At 37.1% G+C, this 16033-nt stretch overlaps 1 long non-coding RNA gene across 1 annotated transcript in view; it reads right to left on the bottom strand.

The window, feature by feature from the left end:
* The window catches only part of LOC148184031 (uncharacterized), an 83741-nt gene that overhangs the window by 15969 nt on the left and 51739 nt on the right, over window positions 1–16033 (bottom strand). The gene's annotated exons all lie outside the window — the stretch shown is intronic.

The following is a 16033-nucleotide window of genomic DNA, read 5'->3' on the forward strand; positions in this document are numbered from 1 at the left end:
GAACATTCTTCATAAAACACGCCATGTCAGGATGCATCATGTTGTGTATGTGATATACATACCACACGATATCCATCCTCCACCTTGGTATTCTGGGCCAAGCTTTTCTTCACACTCTAGATCCCCATGGATAATAATTTTCTCTCCACAAAGAGTAAGCAGTGCTCATTCTGTATAAATCAGCATTCTGGTCAGGGGCAGAATGAGACCCCTTTGCTTCAGATAGTATGGGTCATAAGGTTCCATCTTTGTTCAGTTGAACTGATCTGGTACAGAACTGGAGTAGCACAGTGATGAGTCAAGCTCACTATGTTTGCCCATGGAGTATTTTATTGTGTTCTTTTTGTCTGTGGTTCATGTGCATAATCAAAAAGGTCACTCTACACTGAAAGCAGTTGTTTTGCCTTTGTTAATGGAAAAAACAATTCCCCATCTCACAATCCATAACAATAAAAATAAGAACAACAAAACTCCACCCACATGAAAGAACCAGCCAGCAAGAACATCTTATTGCACAACATCTCCCCATCTCATAGAGGCCAGCCCACCCCAATTCTCCCTAGATATCTGTTCAAGAAGCTGGGCTATAAAGCTCATCCTGAAGGTGAACAGAGCTTTTGGTCCTTTGCTCGATCCAAGCAATTACTGTGACTCATTGTTCTTATTTCATGACTGACTTTAATTTAAGGTCAATGTGGCAATGAGCTTGTCATGCTTGGACAGTAAATGATACACAGAAAACAGATGTTAACAGGTGTCTGCATATTACTCCCAGCTGCCACTGGACATATATGTTTGCTGCATGTTATGGTACAGACAAAATTGGATTCTGAGCTAATTAATTTATCTTTAAAATTCTTCATAATTGTTTTGTTGGAACTCCACTTTTATTGCAACTTGTGGCAATCCATAAAACTTTATGGCTTTTTTGTACAAAGGTCAAATATGCATAAAGCATGTGATTTAACTGAAAAATAGAAATATCTCAACTGAAAAAACAACATTTCTCGGTAGCTTTTAACAGACATTTAGGTTTGATGGTTCTCTTCTGACTTTTCTTCTATTTTGCTTTGGTTTTCAACCAGAAGTTAATCCACAATCTTTCAAAAGGTAAAACACATCACCTTAAGAGAAGGAATTAAGTAAAAGAAGTCTATTTTTATATAAACTTGGAAACAAAATTTCAGGATGTTTTCACTTCTTTCCCCAAAATTTTCCATTTATGACACTAACAGAGTTGACATACTTCACTAGTAGTAAAAGTTTCAATCTCTTCCTTGAAACACTTCAAGTCTTTATGAAAACACTGTCAAAATCAGCACTGCCTCCTGTGAAGGAGAGTGAGTCCAGGGTAAAGTCCAAACACAGCAAAAAAATGGAGATTACTCTGTACCAGAGGTCTGATTCACTGCTTGGTCACACAGAGGCCCTCCATGGCATGCCTCCCTCTTTCCTCCATCAGGAAATGTTTTGCAATGGCACAAATCAAGCTCCTGAAACTTTCATTGCAAATCAAAAATAAAGACAGCTCAAGGCATATAATTTTGGTTAGGATTTGCAATATTAGTTAAGAGAACAGCCAATTCAGGCAAAGAAAAAAATATCTTGAGCTAAAATAATGAATATAGAGTTTGTTACAGCAACAAGACTAATGGTCTCATCTGTAATGATCTAACAGTGACTGCCTTTATATGGTACCTTGTTTTGATTTTCATATCAATAATTACATTATGTGCCTCAAAACATCTGGCTGGCTGGCTGGCTTGATTCATGTTAAAATCATCCTGTTTGTGGATATGCATTGGCATAAGAGCTATTGCAGAGTCACATAACAGATTGCAGGAGCAGAAATCATTCTTCAAAATTTTGCACTACACCAGGACCGGGGAGCATTCCCCATCCTCCCTTCTGCCCTTAGAAGTTATGACTTGAATACATGAACTGAGCTTCCCAATGCCAAATGAATTCAGTAGCACAAAAATTGCTCTTTGTGCTATTCTCCAACAGCTTCCCCAAGGCACAAAGTCAACACCAGAGCTAGTACACACTGCATGATGTCACCTTGTCACTAATGAAAACTAGAATGAGAATTTCTGCTGCACATTGTCCTGACAAGTGCTGGTTACTTATGGCCATGCTGGGTTATAACTTTCAAACAAATTGCACTTTTATTTTGGCTGTAAGGGTACACATGGCTGCCCATTCACAGGCTTTTGCATTTACTACTTCATGTGTGTCCTTAAGCACCTGTGAGGTAGCCTTCAACTAGGTCATCCAGTCTAAAACACAACTGTGGATTTGTCTGGCTTCTTCACTTCTTGGAATTAAATGGATTCAAACAGTTTGAGTGACTGTTGGATATTTCCCTAATTTGTTTTAAAGTTACTTCATATGCAGAGCTACAGAATCTCATTGTGAGCTAACATACAAATGAATTTAAAGCAATCATTACAAAGCCTGTATTTCCTTCTCCCTTTCCCTGACTTCCTAGACTCTAACCCAAACTCCCAAAACGGCTTTTTCTGTTTGGGGTTTCAGTATTTACCATGTGTTTTATCTGCTAGTTATAGGACCAGTCAAAATCTGCTAGTTATAGGACAGGTTTGTGTAGCATCAACTTTCAAATATCTCCTGACCTAAGGGGAAAAATGTAAATTTGCAAAATGGGGCCAAAAGTAAATCCTTACGTTATTTGCAGTAACTTGCAATAACTGTTTCTTACAACTGTCAAAGTTGCCAGACCACCAGTTCTAATTTTATTTACATTGCAGGGGGAAACTACAAAGTGAGCGGGGAAGAAGAAAAAATGGTCTCTGCCTACTTTACAAGTTGTCTTTTAAGACATTTTTAATATTATCTTTCATATTTAGAACCAAAGTTTTTTCAAGCCACAAAGTGTCTGTTCTGACATGGCCATTAAAACAAATACAAGTAATTACACAGCTCAGCATAGTGTATACAGTAATCTGTATTTGCCCAGAGTGGTTAACACGATGACTAGTGTGAGTTTGGCATTCTACAGCATCTGAGTTTCCTTGTGAGGTCAATGCCTTCAGAGCAGGTCGTGGCTGACAGAATTCCAAGAGCTGCTTCACATGCATGGGCTGCTTCACAGCACATGGTCCAGGAGAACTCTTAAGCTTAAAATTGGTTGAGCAGTGGCTGGTTTTGTTTTGGAACCACAAAGACCTGCAGCACTGAGTTGATATTCTGGGAGAAGAGATCATTTGACTAGAATTTCCTTCATTGCTCTCTAAAGCAAGAGCAGAAGCCAGGGAGGAAAGCAGAACTCAGGATCTCTACTAGGTCCCTGTTCTGGCATCAGTGGTGCCACATAATTGGAGCACAATGCACACACATTAGTTCTAAAGGGAAGGATTCCATTTTTTCCAGGACTTGTCTGGATACACAATTATTGCAGTGGACCAACATTTAGGTATCTTTTAATATAAACTCATTACTTATTCCAAAGTTAAATCTTTGCCTGAGCTCTGTTTTCCACAGTGATTTTACAATACCAAGTTTCAAGAGTCTGTATTTTCTAAAAGGACAGATTGTAGGTCACAGATTAAGAAATCGTTATAATCATCTGAGTCAAGATTCTTTCCACTTGATTTTTTTTTTTTAAGACATACAGCTTTGTGCAAATTCACAAGCTTCTGACAGTCTCTGATCAAAATCTCTACTACAGTACATTTTCCTCTGCCTGTTCCTCACTCCTCCCTGTACCCTAAGGCCAAATTATACAAATGAATGTCTTGGGTTTTATGACATAGACACTCTTGAGAAATATTAACCCAAAGTCATATTAAGTTTTCTTGCTTCTAGTTCCCTGACAAGCTTGACAGACAGAGTAATTTTTAAAAAATCTCACTAAGATACAAGTTATCTTCCAAATAATTGCTAATGCTTAATAAGGCAAAGCCAAAACAATTCTATGATTTTGTACAGAGAATTGTGCAAGTCATGCCTTTTAATGATCATTAAGCTTTTTTTCATTATCTTTAATTCTGAAAGGGTCTGGCTGAGCATGTAGAGGCAATAAACTTTTCATTTAAACTCCCTAATAGATGAAAATTGTCAATTACGATGTATGAAGTCAGGGGTGCCTGATTCACCAGACCTTAATGTTCAAACAAAAAGAAATGTCCTAAATCCAGACAGATTAAAAGCAAAGAAAATCTTAAACCAGCACCCTACTGTGAAACTACAGAAGACCAAAGGGCTTATCAATATTTGTTGGGCTATATATATCCACCTGACTTTGTTGTGCAAATCAGTGATATAAGTTCACAAGCCCTATCAGACATATGCATGAAAATATGTGTTTGCACACACACCTACATATACAGGTATATCTATACATATACAGCTACCTAGGGAAAAATAGCAGGCTAGCAGAGGACCAGGGATTTGGGTAAGAAGTTAGAAAGAAACTAAATGTCATACAACAGTTGTAACTTTGACTAGTTCAGAGATACAGTGCTGCTGAATCGAGTGCTTGCATTATCTACCGTAGCCCTCATATTGCCATGGCTGCAAAATTTGCTTTCTTTTAAAGTTAGTTCGACTTCCTAAAAGGACTTTCCATCCCAGCCCTTACTTGTTGAGTAGCACTACTGAAATCAGTTTGATCTGTATTTGTGAAACTTAGAGCAAGGCAGTGTTTCAGTACTGAAATTAAGACATACCTGCCCAGAGATCCTGATCCTGTTTGCCTCCTGCATGAAAACAGCTTAGTTAGGAACAATGAAACCACTAACACAGTGGAGGCAAGAAGTTCTCACCTGAGAAGGATTAATAGGAAATCACAGGAAAAAAGTTTTGAAAATCCATTCCTAATGCCCAAGGTATGAAACTATTGTATAACGTAATCAAGATCTTTAAGAGTAGCAACCAAAGACATTTGATATGTTCTGATTCAATTGCAGATTACTGGTTGCAATCTGCAGTCTGTTATGTAAGTCAGGGCAAAATGCCATAAAAGTTACCTCTGACCTTAAACATAGTTGAACCCTAGTGACCTATTATGGACATTTGTTTTTCTCTCAATTTCTGTTAGAAAGAGGAAATAAATTTCAGGTTACGTGTATTTCTCCTGAGCAATTTTTTTCAATTCCTACCTGTCTACCTCATCAAAACTGCCTGTGCCTTCCACTCATCAGAACACACAAGGTATCTTCCAGGACACAGAAGGACTGCCACAGGACTGCAGTGAAAACAATACTGAAGTAAATTCAAACTGCATGTGTCACTCCTGACAATCATTATTACTTTAATATTTCATTCTGGAGTTAATATTCTGCCTGATCACTGTCAGCTGGGGATGTATATTCATCATACCAGCAGTGCTGTTAGGGTAAAGAGAAAAGATTTATCATTCTTTCAGGATGAAGGGCATGAGTCTTTGGGTTGGTGCATTTTGTTGTGGGGTTTTAATTTTTTGAGACAAACAAATTTGTCTCATCATATAAAAAAAATAAGTCAATAATAAGTAATAACCATTCTTTCTCCTCATTAGTTCTTCACTAACAACATCACTGTGATGTTTTCTCGGATACTTCACTTGCATTAGAGCAATTTTGTTGTTTTTCCAATTCCAAAGCAGAACAATAATGACAGTAGCATCCAAAAGTGTTTCTTGTAATTGCCTGAATTGTACAACACCTTACCAGGATGTTAGTAAAATAGCCAAAGAATTTCACATTATAAAACTGGGCATATCATCTGATATAGCAATTTTGAGGACATTTTCAGACTAGTCAGAGTTTATAAGCTTTCCCAACTCTAGTTTAGCCAAAAGTCTTTCATGGACCATCTGGTTCTAATGAAACACAACCAGAATATTTGCTGTTTTTTTCACTATGTAATATTAAATTAAAGCTTAAAACATCAGTAAAGCAAAATCCATTCTTTTTATATTATGTTTTTTAAATTAAACATTAAGTATTTTGGCTAAGTAAATGTGTTTATTTTAGTAAAACTGTACAGCATATACTATATGATACAGTCAGCAGAATCCTTAGTTCACTTACTCCTGGTCCATAGCCCACTGAGGCAAAAGGAAGTGTTTCCATTGACATCAATGGGCTCTAAATGAGGTTCCTGCTATGAGTGACACCACATCCTTACTCATCCCAAAACATGAATGAGGTTTCAATATTTCTCCTGAGAAAGGTTCAAATTACGCTTACAGTAGCTCTTCCTAAATTAAGTAATAAAAGGACCCAACTGTGCATCCTATACACATTTGGTAACCTAGCTGAAATTGAGTGAAATCAAAATGATGTCATGAGAGGTTTTACAGCGGAAAGGCATTGTGAACTACATAGTCTTTAGCAATGAAGTTGAACAGCAATGGGGTTTTGAGAATCCCACCCTAAATGTGGCTCATCACTTCTGAGCTCATCCACAACAGGTTACAATTCCCTGCATTTCACCATCAGTCTTAACAGTTTGTTCTGCATGTGGAAACAAAGACCAAGATTTCAGATGTGTAGGAGAAAAGTCCATTTTTAACAACAAAAGTGCCTACCTACTATAGATTCAAAGAGGTCAAATCAAGAAACCAAGGTCAACCAGCCACTGCCTGAAGAAGCTTCCACCTTCCACAACTCAGCTAAAGTCAACCAACATCAAATATAATTTCTTACTTATGAAACCAGTTTGTTTTGCTGTAGCAAGTGGCCATCATCTTTTTTCTGTATTTTGTTCTTTGCAGTTCCTATCACAATAACCCTCATAGCAGAGATTCACCCCTCTTGTAGGAAACCCAATAATAAATATCCCACACATTTCACAGAGGCTGACAAAGATGAAGATACTATCCAAAGGGGATATCACAGCCTGTTCTGCTTTATCCACTCCCTCAAATCCAATTCTGCTGATAAGATAGACTTCATTTTGTTCCTTCCTTCTGCTTTTTTCTCCTTTCTTCTTGGTAGTTTCCATGTTACTATTACAAAACAGTTAGAAGAGATAGTTCCAGCCCTGAATTCCTTACAAAGTCCCCTAAACAGGAGTTTTTCTGCATGAAGAAAGGGCTGAGAGAGGACTGCATGAACTGGCCCATACGGAGTTACATGCTAACTGTTGTTATTGTTCTCAGAGAGTGCATTTAAGGTTTTGGGAACAAACAATAAAACGAACAGCTGAACAATTTTAATCATGGCCCAGTTCCTAGTAACAATTATTTTTAAGCTGTCTCACCATTAGCTAGACTCTGATTTTTTTTTTTCCCAAGGAAAAAATACATTATGTAAAATTTAAAGAAATACTGGCTCTAAATGACAGAAAAAGTAAAAAACAGATTCTGAAATGTAGCATGCTATGACCTGTGCTACTAGCCCAACATTTGTGAATGAGTTACACATGATTTTTAAAATATTCCTTTCTCTATATATCTAATGTACAAGCCAGTCCTCTAGGAAAATATGCTTTCCTAGATAAATTGAAAGAGTGGTCTCTTAACTATAAGAATAGACAGAGAATATCAGATTTTGACCACAGAAATGTCTGAACAAAACTAGAATTCATGATCATATGAAAGGCATATTTCATGCATTCTGTATTTCAAAATGCTACAGCAGGGACACATCAAATCAGAGTAAGATGACAGCTCACACAAGCAAATGGGAACGGGAGAATAAGATGGCACAAAGATGTGAAGACATTTGGAGAGACTACTGACCAAGAATATCCTTTTAAGATCCCCTCTTCATTCATTCAAGGCCTGATTCAATTACTTCCACTGGAGTCAACAGGAAGACTTGTGGTCTTCAGTGTCTGTTATTGTGGCTTATTACTTGTGTTACAGTAGCACACTGAATATTCAATTAAGCTCAAGCACTGTAATACCAGGTGCTACACAAACACCCACAGTGGCATAATCCCTTTTTACAAGTGCTTGCATCAAGCAAGACCTTGAATCATGTATGGGAAAAATAAATACAGCAAAAAAAAAAAAAACAAAAAAACATGGGAAAGAATCCAAAGGGAGCCCAGGGGATTTAAACTGGATTACAAATAGAGTCAGTGGCAAAGCAAGGAAGACTGGTTGCCTGCCCTTCCTATTAACCCATTCTGCCTGTTGATGAATTTTGGGCCAAACCCACACCACACAATATGAATGATAATTGAGTGAATGAAGTAAAAAGCCTACCTGCTAAATAAAGTGAACTGCCACTGCATTTCTACTTCTGGAGATTTCATACGCTGTAATAAAAATACTTTGTGTGCAGAAGGCAGGAATCACAAGTGCTCCATTTGCAATTAGGTTTTTAATAAGAATTCTGCAGGAAAACGTCATTAACAGAAACAGAATCACTTCAGAGGTTACCCATTTCCCCCCACCCCACAGTACAGCAGGCTCAGTTATAACCATGTCATTCCTAACAGCTGTTTGTCTCATCTGTTGATGGATGCTCCAAGATAATAGTAAGCAACCTGTTCCAGCACTTCACCTCCCTGGGCGTTAGAACTGTTTTCTTTACTTCTAATCAGAACCTTTCTTGTTACAGTTGATGTTATTAGCTCTTCCACTATGTTCTCTCTTCAGCCTTCTCTTCTTTGGGTTAATCAACACAAACACATTCAGATCTCTCCTTAAAATTATCCTGTCAACTGACATTCAGCTTCAGGCCCACTGTTACCTTAGTGCTTTTCGACAGCTTCTACTTCGGTTGTCCATTCTGCATTTACATGGTTTATTATTCCTGGCTAGATGCAATAACTTCTACTTGTCTGTCAAACAATCTTTGAATTTAATTTATAAATGTATTTTTGAATTCTAATTATTTTATTTAGTGCATATAGAGTTAGTACCAACTGCAAATTTTATAAGCCTGTTCAATACCATCATAAAGGACACTACTTAAAACCTTGAATACTGGGAGAACTTAATAGATCCTCATTCAATACATTGAAGAACTTCTAAAAAGCACTATTTAGATGAACTTAGTAAGCCTCTTTTGCACCCACTCCACAGCAGGTTAATTGAGAATATTTGCCTTGATTCTCGTAAGAATGCTATATAAAGGAATATCAAAGATCTTACTAAAATCTGCACAGACTTGCTAATTCTTGTGTATCCAGGGTCTGCTTCTCTGTTGTGGATTGGCTTGACACAGACAACTGATGCAATTTTCTACTGACTCTTCTTCATACATTGGGTGCTGTTTTCTGTGTATTCTATGTGTTTAAATTTAGCTTGTTTGCAATTTTTCTAGAATTTGGAGGGAAATTGTATTTATATTAATCAGTATGTTCTTTCTGACTTTTCTTTCCCCTCCTTTCTAAAGCTAGTCACTACCTTTATCCTTTTTCTCACCTATCTTCAGTGAGTTATCAATTACTAATTATTCTGAACCTCACTTTCTTTAAAAATCTCTAAAGGTGTTATATAAATTCCAGACAATCTGAAACCATTAACTTAGTTAAATACCATGCAGTTAAAACCTGTAACTTAGTGGAAGTACACAGAGAAGGTTCATTTTGCAATTTCCTGAGTTTTTTAAGTGTTTGGTTTCAGAATTTTAATTGCCCCTTCAATAAAACCTTTCTCCCCTTTTTAAACAATTGGGGGAAATAGCTGGTTATTTTTAGCAGCATGTGTTACTTATTGCCTAGGAACAAAGCTGGATCATTCACATACAGATTTAGTCTTATGGCTATGAGGAATAAATATTCTGTTTGGATTCTCTGATGACTAAAAAAAAAATTATTTCACATCTTCCCTTCCCAAAAACAATTGCACTATGCAGAAATATCAGTGAAATGCTGCAGCTGAACTAATTAAACTTATTCCACTGAGCTATTTATCCGAGACACAAAATATTATCACATAATCACAGAATCAATTAGGTTGGAAAAGACTTTGGAGTTCATCAAGTCCAACCTATGACCTATCAACACCTTATCAACTACCTCATGGCACTAAGTGCCACATGCAGTCTTTAAGCATCAATGCTTTCAGATGGCAAATAAAAATCTTCAAAGACAGTTCAGAGGGTTTTTTTACACAGTGAGGCATCATTGGCTTCAGCCAGAGCCAGGTCAGAGTCAAAAATTGCAATGTTCCCCATCTACTTCCTTTCTTCTCAAGCAAATACAAAGCCAAGGTTAACCTAAGTATACTCTTAAGCAAATGAAAGTGTTGTTTACACTGTTGCATACAGTCTTGACACCAGCTCACTACTAAATTCCATGACTGTGCAATTATGCCTACCTACCTTGGCAACATAATCCACACATTGATAGTGGAAAAGGAATCAGCAGAAATAGTCATAATCATCATCAACCTCATCTAATACTCAGTTAGCACCCTGTCCATCCTACATTCAATGTGGAGAGAGTAACAAGTCATTTATTTCTCTGTGACTCTATATTTCAAAGAATTTAAAAAACAAAAAATAGTTCATTGTGAAAACTTAAATCATTTTCACACTGCATAATAAGAATACTACATGGGAATATTTAGGTGGAATTGCCTGATTTATTTTATTCTTTTTCAACTGTTGATAAACATGTGTCTAATGTTTCCAACTTCTATGAATCTCCTGCCCATTAACCACAACTTTTCAATGCAAGGTCCAAACTACTTAATATCATCCCTGTAAGTAAAGTTGTTTTCAAAATAAGAGATTATGGAATAAACTCTGGGAAGGAGGACAAACCTATAAACAATTCAGACAATTTATTATACAAAGATTGGTTGGAATATCAAACAAACTGCCAAAAGTTTTGCAGCCAGCAGTTGAAGTGGCTTGTGTACATTAATTCAAGAAAAAGTTGGATTATTCTTTGGAAAAGAAGGAAATACTACAGGGCAGCAGTCACTAGCTTCTTTTTTTTTTCTCCCTGTTTTTTTGTACAGCTGGGATTATGGTTAGACTTTTCCACATAATTAACAAATATACTACAATTAGCAAACTTTCTTTCATTTTCTGTAATCTGCAAGAAAGTTTCCCATGGTTTTACAAGGCTGACCAGTTGGTTCCTTTTGCAAGACTACATATCTCTACTTGCTGAAGTAAACATGTCTCTTTTTTTTGGCTTAAGAATGCCTAGCAGCACTTTAAAAAGAAATTTGAGCCTGAAAAAACAGATGAGAAAGACCAGATAAAGTAAAACATCTTAATGAGTAGATAATTCAATAGATACCTGGAGAACAGAAAAATTGAAACAAAGAACATCTTCATTTGTTACATGTTCTGTCATGTTCCACCATTTTGTGGTCATCAGGACTTATTACACAGCAGGAAAAACAATTAGGTACAGGATAAATAGTTCAGGGGAAAGTAAACAACATGAAAAGTCAAATGCAAATTCATTCTTCATCAGACTTTTATGTCATAATAAAACTGATAAAAATTGTTTTTGTTGGAGAAGTGATTGCAAACTTTTCCAGAAAATTAAAACACTAAGATAGATAATCACCAACCAAGGAAAGCAGAAAAAGAAAAAAGAAAGATTTCATGGAGATTCAAACTTTTCATTGGGAAAGAGAAAAATAAGAAGGCTTGAAGATTCCTGGTAACAGTAAAGTCCCGTCATTCAATCAAGCTGTCCTCCTGGTGCCACAAACAGAAGGAGTAAATACAGAAGAAGTGGTCAGAGTCCTGGAGATTGGGTGACTTGATAGCAGTGACTGTGAGATGGTGGAATTCAGGATCCTGAGGAGACAGAATCAGGCAAGAAGCAGAATCACAACATTAGACTTCAGAAGAGCAGATTTGGCCTGATTAAGAACCAGTTCAGGAAGAATCCTGTGGCAGAGTCCTGGAGTAAAGAGAGGTCTGTGACAGAGGATTAATTTTCAAAGATGATCTCATCTGTGTTCCGAAACTGTCTATCCCCATGTGCAGGAACTCAAGCAAAGGTGGCAGGAAGCCTGAATGAAAAGGGTGCTCATGAAAAAACTCATACAAAAAGAGAAAGTATACAAGATGTAGAAAGAGAGGTAGGTGGACCTAGGAAGAATGCAAAGGCAGTGTTTAATCACACAGAAATTGGATTAGGAAAGCCAAAGCAGCTGAAGGATGGGAAGAGGAACAAGAAAAGCCTCTACAAGTACAGTGGCAGCAGAAGAAAACCAATAAATGTAATTTATTTTGATTTTGGAAGGGCTTTTGACACTACCTTCAATACCATTCTTACAGAAAATTAGTAATTAAAGTTAAATAAGTGGAGAGGAAGGTAGACTGACAACTAACTGAATGGCTCAAAGGGCTGCAGTCAGTGCTAGGAATTCCAGGTGAAGAAAACAGATTCCTTGTTACTACACCCACACTAATTAGTAAATAAGCCAGAATGAGAACAGAACAATGTCTGTCATGTATCTATGATGTGACATCATCAGATGATGTTCTACATGCCGGAGGCAAAATCTATCAGGTTTAAATTAAGATACAGAGTAGATTTACTAGAAAGCTTTTGTTTTCTTGATTTAAGCATTTATCATAATTTTAGACTAACAGCTAAAGTTCATCTTTTGTAATGATAAATTATGGTTGGATGAAACTTGTTTGGGCCTGCCCTTTATTTCATTCTTAGTTGCATTCCCTTAGTCTTTGAGGAACAAGTAGTGAAATTAGGAAGTCCTCTTACAAAATGGTTTACAAGAAAGCAGGGTTATTTCTGCAAACAATGGAAAAGTCCAGTTGTTGAATATCTATTCCCAAGAGGGGAAAATAAAATGAGGTTATTTGGGAAAAAAAAAAAAAAAATCATGTGAAAAGATCTTCACAGTGATGGAGATGTCAGGGATGCTGTGATCTACCTTGGCATGAGGTAAAAAATTACACACTGAAGCTTCAGAGAGTAAAAGATTCACAGTTGCACACTCAGGATGTTACTAGAAACAAAGCTGTAGAGGAAAATAAAGATCAAATACTAAATTATGGACAAAGATCATGGAGAAAGGCAACACTTCTAAAAAAGAAAGCCTGAAATAGTATCTGTAAGCAATGCTAGTGACAAGGAAGAAAAGGAGGAGAATTGCGCCTGTGCATGTTTATTATTGCCAAATAGGCTGGAAAAAAAATCAACATCACTTCTACGGTATTTTCTTTCACTGGACCTAAAGGACAGCAGCAGCAGAATCTGCTGTTTGTGTTAAAGTGTCAGGAGGAGAAAGATCAAAGACATGGAAACATCTGCTTCTAGAAGCCACTTGAAAAATAATTATGCAATAGCCTGTGAAAAACATCTGTTGAAAATGCTGCTGTCCACCCATCAAATAGAAGAAAGACACTTCAAGAAAATATAAGAGAGACCGGAAGAAGATCAGGGCTCATTTTTCTCTTTAAACATCCATTACCTCAAATCTAAACTGAGACCCAAAGGCAAGTTTAGCAAAAGAAAAACACGACAGAAGCATCATGATAGACCACTGCCGAACAGATGGTACAACCTGTTATTACATAATCAATACAAACAGAGCCAGAAATCATGCTTGTACTCTTTCTGAAGACAAACAAATTGCTTCCTGGGAATTTTCAGCCCTCCCATTCACAGAATCTAAAGCCTTGCATTTAGTTATGGAGTTCTCTGTTCCACAAGAGCAAGCCTATTCCAGCTCAGAGCCTCCCTACCAATCACTCAGAGGAACCTGAGTTCACATCACACTCTGTCTCCACTCATTATATGTGATTGATTTAACATCCAAATCTTTCAGGAGGACTACTGAGCCCAATACAGCATTGTGTTGACATGATTCCACCTGGATTGTAAAAAATACTCTCTCCTTACCACTTTGATGTGCTGTACACACTCAACAGCTCATTCAGTACTGGAATACATGTCCTGACACAGGGGAATTTATCTAAACCATTTTAATCAGCAATTAAGATAGACAGTTCATGTGTGCTGTTATCAGGTTCCTGCTGATTAGCAGAAACTGGCTGAACAACAAGGTTTAACACTCTTCTACCCTGTGCCTGCTTTAGCCAAAGTAAAGGAGGAGTTCACATTTTAGTTCTTAAAAAGCCAAAAAAGCAACAACTGACACCTTCCAACTTCTGCATCAAATAATCAGCATAGCTAACTTCACCTACATATCAAATGGCATATTGGTGAGATTCTACATTGCATATGACAGAAAGAGGCTGGGTATGAGACCCTTGGCTCTCTTGAATCCTCAAGTTCGTGCTTAAACTCAGTCGCGTAAGAAATTCTGCCCTTCCTACCAAAAGAAATTCCCCTTGGGCCTCAGAATAGACCCCTCAAATAAACTGATGTGTTGCTGCATTTGCCTCACAAGTGCATCTTTGTCAGTAGGAAGCAAATCACTTACTGCAGATACATTATAGTACCTAGTATGCTTTAAAATCCTCAGGGGTAAGGAGCAAGACACAGTAATGTAAAATATTATTTTTATACCAGTAAAATAATGACTTCAATATATAGCCACCTTGCTGCTTATCTGTCAGAAGAAAATGGAACAAAGGGAGGAGGTGTGGTTTTTAAAATGCCCAAAATAACTTTAAAGCAGATATTTAATCCATAGTAATTCACAGGAATTGTATTCTCAAAACAATGGTTTGTAAGAAGCATCACTGCAATGTTTTCTGTGCTTATTTTCATAAGTAATTTTTATGAAAAGTTTTAGGCTCTGTTACTCCCAGTTCTTTTCTGACCTATCACCAGTGCTTAATGCAGATGGTTTAATGATTATTTTGTTTTCTCTAATTTTTTTTAAAGGAACATTTAGTGAACCCAAAATTCAACCCCAATATTCAGGGTCTGGCAAAAAACATCCATGGTTTTCTGCCTAAAAGCATTTACAGATGAGGAGTAAAATGCTCTGACAGATTTAGGTATTTGTCAAGGAGTGGGAGGGCAGGTGGGAGAAAGCTATGAGTATGTGCTGCTGTCCTCAAGTGTTTCCTTGAAATCCACAGACTCACAGCAGTGTTCAAAAACAAGATCAGTGTCAATCTCTTGCTTATAGAAGACCTCTCTTCTAATTCCCATGGAAGAATACATGTTTTGGAGATCTGGGAAGGAAATTTATGAAAGTAAAGTTGTTCTGTTCCCTAGGTTAACATGACAGAGGATGAGCCCTGCCTATCACTTCACTTTAAATCAACTGGAAAAGAGAAAAGATATTGCCTTTTGAATATTTTGCTCAATTAAGCAATGTAAATTTGGCTCAGTTAAAGCATTTTCAAGTTCCTCTCTCCTGCAGCTGGAATGCAGTGAATTGAAGAGCAACTTAAAAATTTTAAGAGAGCACGATACATTCTGGTTTTGTGCTCCAAAGTACATGGAAATCTATATTATGGAATGAGATTCCAGGATGAGAGGAGGTTTGCCTGTGGCATTTGGGAAGAGTAGCAATTGGCTTCATTCTAGAATTTCCACAGCTAAGCTAACATAGGTCAAGTGTGTCAGACCAATTTCCGTGTCAGTAGACCAGCATATGCACATAATTGCGGTATGGTTGCTCCTTGATTGTAAATGATCTAGTAACAGTTCATTACAATGCTGCCACTGACTTCTAGTGCCAGTTAATTTAACAGTCAGTGTAATTTATTCAAAACCTTGGGTACAATGTAATCTGTATTAAAAGCAGAAATTGCCATCTAGTGACAATTTCAAGTTGCCTAGGATGGCTGGGGGAGCGATAACTATGCTTACTAATACATTTCTGGTTTTTTTTAAGAATAACTAGAAAAGGAAATTCCAGCATCTTGACAGATGTGAAGACTGACCTACACCAAGAAGCTAATTTGGATTACAGTAGAGTATGAATTTAAATGCAAATCTTCCTGATTAACCCCTGAGATAGCAACTTCTGGTATGATTTGTCTTGCACAGACTTGCCTGAGAATTTGTGCAAAAAATTAATCTGAGGCAATTTATCAGAAGGAGCCTCTGTGGAGTAATTTCCTATAACAAAATCCCTGGGACTTCTTGTTCGAATTATGATAGTTTGTGCATTCAAGTCCTTTTCTACACCTGACAGGGCTGTCACCAAGACTGGGTGCTCAGCTCCACTGGACTCTGCTCTCTAGCTCTATTAGCGAAGAAG

Source organism: Pseudopodoces humilis, chromosome 7 (genome assembly GCF_049639895.1).
Source record: "Pseudopodoces humilis isolate 2021_Gansu_Grassland_sample_001 chromosome 7, ASM4963989v1, whole genome shotgun sequence".
Classification (NCBI taxonomy): domain Eukaryota; kingdom Metazoa; phylum Chordata; class Aves; order Passeriformes; family Paridae; genus Pseudopodoces; species Pseudopodoces humilis.